We start from the raw sequence: 10,751 nt of genomic DNA, 5'->3' as shown, positions 1-10,751 counted from the left end.
AGGATAGTGCTCCAGGTCCAGATGGCTTTGGGGCATTCTTTTTTCAGACATACTGGGACATCATCAAAGAAGATGTAGTTAAAGCTGTTCTAGAATTCTTCACCACCAGTTGGATTTTGCCAGGATTCAACTCTAACATTATTGCTCTTCTTCCAAAAATTCCAAATGCTTCATCTATAGACCAATACAGACCTATTGCAATGGCTAATTTTAAATTCAAAATCATTTCAAAAGTTATTGCTGTCAGACTTGCTCCAATCATGCCTACTATCATTTCTGACCAACAGATGGGGTTCATTCACCAAAGAAGTATTAAGGACTGCTTGTGCATTGCTTCTGAAGCCACTAATTTATTACACAACAAATCCTTTTGGAGAAACTTAGCATTGAAAATTGATATTACAATGGCATTTGACACCCTGGAATGGCCATTTTTATTGAAAGTTCTCAAAACATTTGGCTTCCATGACATCTTTTGCAATTGGATTCAGGTAATTCTCAATTCAGCTTTTCTATCTGTATCAGTCAATGGAAAAGCACAAGGTTATTTTAACTGCACTAGGGGGTGAGGCAGGGAGACCCCCTATCTCCTCTACTCTTTTGTTTGGCTGAAGATGTTTTAAGTAGAAGCATTACAAAGCTGGTAGAAGAAGGAAAGCTTGATCTTATCAAAGGCACCAGGCACATCCCAGTTCCCTGCCACACATTTTATGCAGATGATCTTATGATTTTCTGCAAAGGTAAAATGTCAGGATTAAACAACCTTAAAGATTTGTTTCATAAATATGCCCTGAATTCTGGCCAAGTGATAAACTGTTCAAAGTCAACCATATACTCCAACTCTATTTCAAATATTAGAATGAATAGAACAGTGCAGTTCCTGAATTTCAACATAGGCACCCTCCCCTTCAATTACTTGGAGGTGCTCATTTTCAAAGGAAAACCAAAAGCTTCTCATTTTCAACCAGTTGTAGACAAGATTTGCGTGAAGCTTTCAACTTGGAAAGCTTCATTGCTCTCAATGGCAGGTAGAGTTCAATTGATAAGATCAGTAATTCAAAGCATGATGATGTACAATATTTCTCTATATTCTTGGCCAGCTTCACTCATTAAGCAGGTTGAACAAAAGATTAGAAATTTCATCTGGAGTGGAGATCAGGACAAAAGAAAGTTGGTCACAGTTGCTTGGAAAAAGATTTGCAGGCCATCTTCTCAAGGTGGTTTGAATCTTAGGTCTTTACATAGCTTGAACAATGCTTCCAATCTTAAATTATATTGGGAACTTTTGAATTCGGAAAAAGCTTGGGCAAAACTTTTGAGGGATAGAGTGGTGAAAAATGGGAAAATAATTCAATATCACATCTACTCTTCTCTTTGGAGTAGCATTAAAGATGAGTATCAAGTGATTTTGGAGAATTCTATCTGAATTTTAGGTAAAGGAAATAACATTAATTTTTGGAATGACTGTTGGTGTGGTGAATCTTTAGCTGCTCTTTACAACATCCCAGACCACATTAGCAGTCTTCTCACATCTTCAGTGAGTGACTATATTCACAATGGCAATGGAACATTCCTTTTGAACTTCAATTGAATTTTCCCAATCTTAGCAATCTTGTTCAGCAAGTTACTCTACCTTTGGAGGAACAAGAAGACAGTTTGCAGTGGAAGCATTCTCAAGGTGGTGACTTACAGCTCAAGGAAGTTTATTCTTTCAAACATCAGCAATTTGAAGAGTTGCCTTGGGCAAAGCTGACCTGGAATGTTGATGTTCCCCCATCAAAGTCAATGTTTGTCTGGAGATTGATGCATGGAAAGGTCCCTACTAATGAGAACTAAATGATTAGAGGCTGCAACATTCCATCAATGTGCAATTTGTGTTTTAAACATGTAGAATCTTCATTTCATATTTTCTTCACTTGCTCATATGCTGTAAAATTGTGGTCATGGTTGGCTTCTGCACTCAATATATCTTTAAATTTCTATAGCCTACAGGAGGTTTGGAAAGTTTGTGATTTACCTTGGTCTCCTCAATGTAAGGTTGTAATTTTATCTGCTTTGATCAACTTATTTAACAGCATCTGGTTTGCTAGAAATCAAGCAAGATTTAATAACAAAACTGTCAATTGGAAATCTGCTATCGCAATGATTATTGCAAACACTTCTATAGCAGGAAATGCAACATGAAAAACTTCTACAAACTCCATAAGAGACTTCATCATTATCAAGACCTTCAATGTCTCTACTCATCAACCTAGAGCTCCAATTATCAAGGAAGTGATTTGGAGTCCTCCTCTTCAATCTTGGATTAAGTGCAATATTGATGGAGCTTCAAATGGAAATCCTGGCAGCTCAGCTTGTGGTGGAATATTTAGAAATCATGAAACTTATTGTTGATATTGGCTTCAAATTTGTGGTCTGGAAGAACAGAGAAATCGTGACACGATTTTGGAATCGTGACACGATTTGAGATGCCGTGAGCCAAGTTTGCTGGATGCAAAATCGTGGCACGATTCAGAAACTTGCTCGTTAAGTATCACTGATAAAGACTGGTCAACCTGGGGACCGTTGCAGATCGTGACACGATCTAGGGAAATCGTGGCACGATTTCTTCAGGGGAGGACTAGTATATATTGTGTTCTTGTGCCTTTTTTTGAAGATAACCTTAAGAGAACTTAAGAGAGAAAACTTGGAGATCAAAGAGGGGGTCCTATGGGGTGTGTGCCTTTGATGAGAGTGTTTCTTAGGTTGGGAAAAACATTGTAATCACCTTGGGATTTAGGGTTCATAGTGTGAGAGTGGGAAAATACGAAAGGGTATAATCTAGGGTTTGTTCATGTGTAAAGCTTGAAAGCTAGAGTCTTGTAACCTTTTGTAACACTTTCTCATATTGGATTGGAGAGCTGCTCTCTCCCCCAGATTAGGCCATATTGGCTGAACTAGGTCAACAATCTTGTTCGGTGTTTTGTTCTTCCTTTTTTTCTTGCTTATCTTGTTTATGCTTTGGAATCTCTTGTGTGGTTTTGCTATACACTAGTCTAGGACTGTTTTGTTGTTGTTAGCTTGGAGACCATTTGTTCTCATAGATTACCACTATCACTTGCTCCACACATCATTGGTTTATTTCATTGGTGTGAAGGTTTCTTTGTAGAACCGGATTCACAACACTTATTTTGTTTGTTGTTTTGCTAAGCCTCTTGAGAACTCTTCTTCTTCCTTGGCAGAGCTTAGTGGAGCTTTAAGGGCAATTGATTTGGCATTTGAGAATAGTTGGACCAATATTTGGTTGGAAACTGATTCATCTTTAGTGGTGCACGCATTTAAGAATGAAGGACACATTCCTTGGTCTTTAAGAAATAGATGGCACAACATGAAATTTAAGCTTAGACAGTTAAATTGCATAGTCACTCACATCTATAGAGAAGGTAATGAAGTTGCAGATACTTTGGCCAATTTTGGTTTATCATTACAACAATTAACAGTTTGGCAGGAGATTCCTAGTTTTATTAGTTCTGCTTATCTAAAAAACAAGTCAGGATTGCCTTCCTATAGGTTCATATCCTTCTAATGGAGTTTTGGTTTTGGTCCCCTCCATTTTGGAATCTCCTTTATTATACTTAATATATTTTCGTAGTGTAGCATCTTTGCTACCTACTTTTTGATTAAAAAATAATAAAATAAATTGATAAAAAGAGTTTAAAGGTTAGCACTCTTTAACCTTAACATAACATTATTAAAATGAATTCACAATTAAACAAACGGTGCATCAAATTCAAACGGTGTTGACCACCTTTTTATTTGGTTGAATTGCATAACAATGAAGACATAGTGCAATTCTTAAAATTACAAAAACAAAAAAAAAAAAAATAGCAACCGTTCAGGTTGCTTATATATTGAGACATCCGTGAATTTTCATGAAAATAACTTCCGTACTATATAGCACTTCTCTTTGTTTATATTGTATATTGTAGATTAGATTTATAAAAGATAATGAATGCATATAGTAGTTGTTTCTATATATAGAGATTATTAGTTGTAGTTTGAAATTTGAATAACTAACTCTAACTAACTCTCAACTAAACTTTTCACTCCAGTTAAGCTATCAAGTAACTATAGATGATTAACTATATTGTAATAAAAATATTTCAAAAGGAGATGTTATCTCCATTAAAGTCCTGATATGCTTACCTAAATTGAATCCTAAATCGAAGAATTTTTTTTACTACCAAATTAGTTTTTATTTATTTTTTTATTCTTTTTTTAAAAGTTTTTAAAGATTTCCCTTTTTAAATTATTCATACGAGAATCCTAACTAGTGTCACTTCATCTGACAAATGCTAGCGTCGTTTAATGTTTGATCTTGATGTCAAATTTTTTGTAGCTTTACCGACATTAAGATAGGCTCGAATTTAATGGTAGCGTCGCCATATCATTGATTTAGCGTCGCCATATCATTAAACATCAAAAGGATGGATATTTCGATGATTTGGATTCAAATTCAATGTTGCATGGTTTACAACACTCGAACACTACGCATCAATCACTTGTACATTTAGCGTTGCCATATTATTAAATATATGATTTCAAACTGAAATCAAGTACATTTATTTTTCCACTGGTCATAAAACATAGGAGTATTTATGTAGTTACATTTAAACCACACTTTGAGAAAAAGGTACAATTATCCATTGCAACAACATTCGCCATGTGCATTACACCTGCCACCCAGATAAAACTGCTGTTGTAAACAATAATCACCACAAGCTTTATTTGAACATGGCCCTATGCTAATGCAATAACTGAAAGGAGGTATTCCATCAATTGCTCCTCCTACAATCAATCAACATTAGTATAATGTTAGAAATTGTACATGCATTAATACCCATAAACTAATGTATTATTATTGTCAAATAAAATTGTTGTATAAATAAATAGATACACAATTTAATTTTGACAAAGATATGCAACTATCAATTGAAATTTAAATACAAAAACATACTCACAATGTTCCGTTACCTTAGAGAATTAATTATATTATACATAAATAGTTCTATTAAAAATGTATAGAACAAGTAATTAGTTTGTTACCTAGAGTCAAAACAGAAACAATGCATAGGATTGCAATGAAAAAGTGTACGCGGTTGATGCTGGTAATCATGTTCTCTTGAAAGATGAACAAATTAAACAATGCCTGCAAGAACTTATTTGTTTAGATTTATAGAAAACTAAAAAAGGGTGTATCAAAGACAATATTGTATTAACAATTTTACTTAAAAAGGGTAAGAATTATTTTTTTTTTTTAAGGACACGAAGATAAATTTTGGAAATGTGTGAAAGTAGTCATAATCAAAATGATTTTAGATTCCACACGATATTTTTCTATGTTTTATAATTAATCAGAATGTTCTATATAGACATTACTTTTTAAAAAAAACTGTGAAAGTGATCCTAGTCAAAATATATAAGGACTTAATTAAACTCATATCTCATAATGTAAATATTTATAGATATATTAACTAATAAGATAATGAAATATTATCTAATAAGATAATATTTTTTTTGAACAAGCCAAAATAAAATTATATTACCAAAAGTGATAGCAATCTCTTAGCACAAGGTGTGCCTAAAAGACCACTACCAATATACAAGGAAAACAATGTAACAATGTCAAGAGGAAACAACCTCGAGTGATTAGCCAATGCCCAGACAAGCCATAGGACTTGACCACCACATCTGTGTTTCAAAAACAAAAGTGGCATTTTTAGCTTTCAGCCACGCTAACGATAACAACTTAATTTTATCAAGCAATCTAGGAGTCTCGGTTACCACATTTTTAAACAAACGATTGTTACGCTCATTCCAAACCACCCAAGATGACAAAAGCCAAATTAATTGAAGAAAAGACCTCCTAGCTTTGCCAAAACCTGACATACAAGTGAACTGCACAAAGTGATTAGAAATAATGTTGGAGTCAACCCCCACACAACCTATCCAGCACCGCACCTGCTCCCATAAAACCGCAAAAAACAGGCATGAAAGAAATAAGTGATATGTTGTTTTAATCATACCACACCCTGTCACGCAAAGAGCAGTGTCTAACTGTAAGATACTACGTGCTGCCATATTTGCTCTCGTCGGTAGCCGATCCATATTTGCTCTCGTTGGAAATATATAGAAAAATGGACAAAAAAATTCACATTTTTTGAAAGAACAATTTTTTAGAGAATGATAAACTAATACTTATGATTAATATACTTTTAATTTTAAGAATATTATAACAATCATAGATTGAATTTGAAAAATTTATATAAACCCTTCATAACCCCCAAAACCCTCCCCCAATACAATTTTTGAGTTCCCCCAAATGAGGATGATTTTTTATTATGATTAAAAAATTAACCTCCAAAGCCCTCTCCTCCCAATGTCTTCTATTTCTTCCCATTGCTCCTTCCATTTTTTCAAAACCCTCCCCTCCCCTCCAAACTCCCAAAAAAAGGCTAAGGATTCCCTAATTGAAATACTTCTTTCCAACTTGTAGCTTGGATTCACAATGTCACAATCAATGTTTATGAGGTACTAGCTTTTATGCCAAACAATAGAAATGGATACTGGTAGATCTACTTTTTTTTTTTTTTTTTTTTTAAGGCCCCAAACTTTTGTTTGCTCTTGTTTTCCAATTTTTTTTTGTAGACCATCAATTTTTATGTTTTATCTACATTTTTCTTTTTCTTTTTTTTATATTACCAAGTTCTACTAATACCCCACTCCAAACTTAAGATGTTTCTAATTTTAAAAAGTAATCCCATATTTAATTTCAAACCACGACAAATATTTCACTAGTCTATCAAACTCCAAAGAAATCAATCTGATATATTATTATAGGGTTCAATACTTGTATGCTATTCATGTTGCCTATGTAACATTGTGAAAAAACAATCTTTAGTTAGTACTAATAACTTATGATTATTTGTAAAATCAAGTTGCCTAAGTAACTATGAATTTTTGTAGACCATGGATTCAAGTTGCCTAAGTTACATTTTGTTAGCTTAAATATGTGATCTTTGTAAAATAAAATAAAAAATTTCAAAGACAAGGGTGTACAGATGTTTTTATTTGTATATTCTCTTATGTAAAGTGATGGTGTGGAGCAGACCAACTTAAAATAGAGTTTCCCCTATAAAAAAAAACTAAAAATAAAGGGTTTGAATGTTTTAGCCCGCCTCTTTTAATGTTAAAGTATTGAGTTGTCTAGTGGATTTTTTTTTTACCAATGTTTAGTAGTGATTAATGTCTTGCAATTAACTTGTGAAGGGTAAGGTGAATTCTCTCTTTTCAACTGAATTTTTTTTCATACATAAGAGAATATCTATCCAGTTGAACTTATCTATTGTTAGTGTCTAATCATTTTTTTAAATGTGCTAATTATAAAATAAATAAAAAATCACACAAACAATGCAAGATGACTTTTTAAAAATAAAAAATGGAGGTTCTAACGTCCTAAATAAGAGGTTACAATCAAGGTTCCACAAATCGAGTGTTAATTCGCTGAGTTTACGTTTTGAGATACCAAAATCGTGTTAACTCTGAGGTAAACTTGATTTCTTGTAAAATCGGAATGTTTAACGAGTTTGACTCGAGTTAACTCGACCGAGTTTACGTCAAAAATTTTCTTAAGAAAAATTGTGCCGTTTTTTTGACCCGTTTTATTTCAAAGCCGAATTCATTTAGAGGAAAAGGGAGGAAAAATATTATGGGTAATAGGATTGATATAGGGCGAAACTATGGATCGGATGTTAATGGTGATGCTAAAAAAGTAAAATATTGTTTTTTTTTCCAAAAAGACATCTCTAGTGATGCTAGAAAAGTAAAATGATGTTATGGAACTTTAAAAGGATTGATCTTTTGAAGAAATTAACTAATTTATTAGCTTACATATGTCATGTAAATAATAAATAAGAAATTAATTTTAATTTTAGGTAAACTCGTACGAGTTCTCGAGTCGAGTTTACCTAGGTAAAACGAGTTGAGGTAAACTCTCAAGATGTAAAACTTCGGTTCCAATTTTGAACTTTTTAACTACACAGGCATTTTGTTTATTTTCTCTAATTTAGATAAAATAAATTAAAATAAATCATGTCCAACACAATTGATAGTAATTATATTTATTTCTCCAAATTGGCTATACAAATTTGAAAGAGGCTCCAAAATTTTATCTAATGCATTTGTTAAGTCAAATAAACCAATGGTGAAAAATCAAAATATGAGCAAGTCTTTCTCATTCCAAATATAACAAACTCCATAATTAGTTAATTACCACACACAAACGATTGGACCAAGATTATTGCATGCTCCTATATAAGTTGGTAGTATCACATTGTTTTTCATCACAAGGGAAAATAAAGATCAGAACAACAAACAACCATCAACAAACAACAATAAATAAACAAATAAAATGGCAAGATCATTTGCTATCGTTGCTCTCATTGTTTCAGCTTTTTGCATCTCATCTGTCTTGGCAAATAAAAAAATTAACTTTCCAGCTACTAAAGGTGATTTTTTTCGTTGTTAATGGCCAGATCATCTGTGATCCTTGCGCCTTCGGAATACAGACAAGGTTGTGCAAACCTCTAGAAGGTAAATAACAACAATATTATGACACAACTTATATTTTCTAACCCATAATTTATCATCATGACATCATATAAATATATATAATATTAATATATCATTAATGCTAGACTAACATCTTTGACATTTAACGACGAAATTAGAGATGATTTTAATTTTAATTTTAATTTTTGTCGCTGAATTTTCGTTGTTATTTCAATTTGCTCGGATTCTTGACGGTTTAATCTTGATCAAATGATGTGCAGGTGTTAAAGTGACTTTAGAGTGCACTAAGGGAGAGAAAAATGTGACATTCAAGACAGAGGGTACCACCGACAAAGATGGTTTCTACATGATTGTATGTAAAGGTAATCACAAAGAAGACGTTTGCATGGTGAAACCCGAAAATAAAAAGGGTACATGCACACATTTAATGGAGAACAAATCCGCCATGATTGTCCCAACCAAGAACGTGGGTCCTGATTCCGTGGTTCGCATTCTTAATACCCTTATATTCAGAGAAAAGAATATTGCTCCTGATTGTGAAAGGCTTGAAAACCAGTTTGGTGTGGACAAGCTTTGATAAAACAATCATTCAACTTATTCGTTAATCCTAAACGAAAAATAAAATAAAGGCCACTTAATGTTGTGAAAATTCTATTGGCACAACCTGTATCTGTTTAAATTATTTATTTCTCTGCAAAAATGTGTTATTGGTTATTATGTGTAACTATACAAACTCTTGTTGTGCGTTACCAAAAAAAAAATACAAACTCTTGTTCATTGAGTATTGAATGAGAATTTGGAGAGATTTGGTATTTTATATCTATGAGCATTATTTCATTTTTATTTCTACAGAAAAGAATTATTCTTCTATTATTTATATTTTTAACAAGTCATTCTTCTATTATTCATTATATATTGACAATTATTGTGAACATTGACCGAATAACTAATTAATTATTTCTTCAAGTTGCTTATCAAAAAATAAATAAAATTTCTTCTGGTTATATTTATAAGAGCATCTTCACTTGCAAGTTTATAAAGAATTCAAACTTGGTTTTATAGTTGTATTTAAGTGACAAATAATGCAACATCACACTTATGCAATTGAATTGTATATTTTAATCCAATAATAAAATAATAAGCAACTATTACGAAACTCACACTTTTAATGATTTTTTTATTTAAAATTTTGAATTAAAAAAATAAACCAACTTTTAGTTTGATGTTATCGTAACTCATTTAAGCCACTTTAAACTTTTTTTTTACCCACGGTGTCCTCAATATGGATCCTCCTAACCATTGAGGAAGAAAAAAAGATATTTACGCTATCTTTTTTTTTTTCTTTTTTTGGGTACAATAGAGGGCCAATGGCCCATGATTACGTTGTCTTTATCTCTTAATATAAGACTTCCTTCCAACAAAGAAAATTATAAGACTTCTTTGCCACCAAAAGAAAAAAGTATAAGACTTTTTTGCCAACACATTTTGCTCATTCCCAACCAAACTTTCGAAAATGTCCCTGTGTGAGTTAACTCACGTTGAAAACACACACTGAAACCCACTCGTGCTGGTTTGTTTGACCCATATTCCAATTTTTTCTTCCTTCATAATGGTTTCTTCCACGTACATTCTTCTTATAATGGTTTCTTTTAACACATTCACACACGTATACATGCTTCCATTGCATCTTTCTTCCACTTATCAATCCATGCATGAGTTAACTCATGCTGGGTTTCAGTGCGTGTTTTCAGCGTGACAACTCAAGCATGGTTATTTTCGAAAGTTTGGTTGGAAGAGAGCAAAACACATGTTGGGAGAACAACAGAATTCAAAAGATAATGATAGTTATTACGGAACCATAAAACACGAAACGCACGATTGTATCTTTACCCTTTCGTATCTCAACACACACGATCATGTTTTCCATTTCCATAACACAAAGAATTAATAGTTTTTTATTGAGTAAATTACACTTTGTTATACCCTGATTTTGGACCTAAAAATACTGATTCAAATTTCTTTTTTTTAACACTGATATTTGTCAATTCGCTGTTGTTTTACTCTGAATCTTTACTCTCTTTTCATCTGCATATTTTACTGTCTCTGTCTCAAAGTACGTTCAAGCTCGATTTTCTTGCATA

General features: G+C 32.6%; 1 pseudogene; it reads left to right on the top strand.

Moving 5' to 3' along the window:
* The first annotated feature begins 8,379 nt into the window (after positions 1 to 8,379).
* LOC120578082 (major pollen allergen Lol p 11-like) lies at positions 8,380 to 9,292 on the top strand (annotated as a pseudogene).
* The last annotated feature ends 1,459 nt before the right edge of the window (positions 9,293 to 10,751 follow it).

The sequence above is a fragment of the Medicago truncatula genome, chromosome 2 (genome assembly GCF_003473485.1).
Source record: "Medicago truncatula cultivar Jemalong A17 chromosome 2, MtrunA17r5.0-ANR, whole genome shotgun sequence".
Taxonomy (NCBI): domain Eukaryota; kingdom Viridiplantae; phylum Streptophyta; class Magnoliopsida; order Fabales; family Fabaceae; genus Medicago; species Medicago truncatula.
The sequence above is the reverse complement of the archived record's forward strand: the minus strand, read 5'-3'. Positions and strand labels throughout refer to the sequence as shown.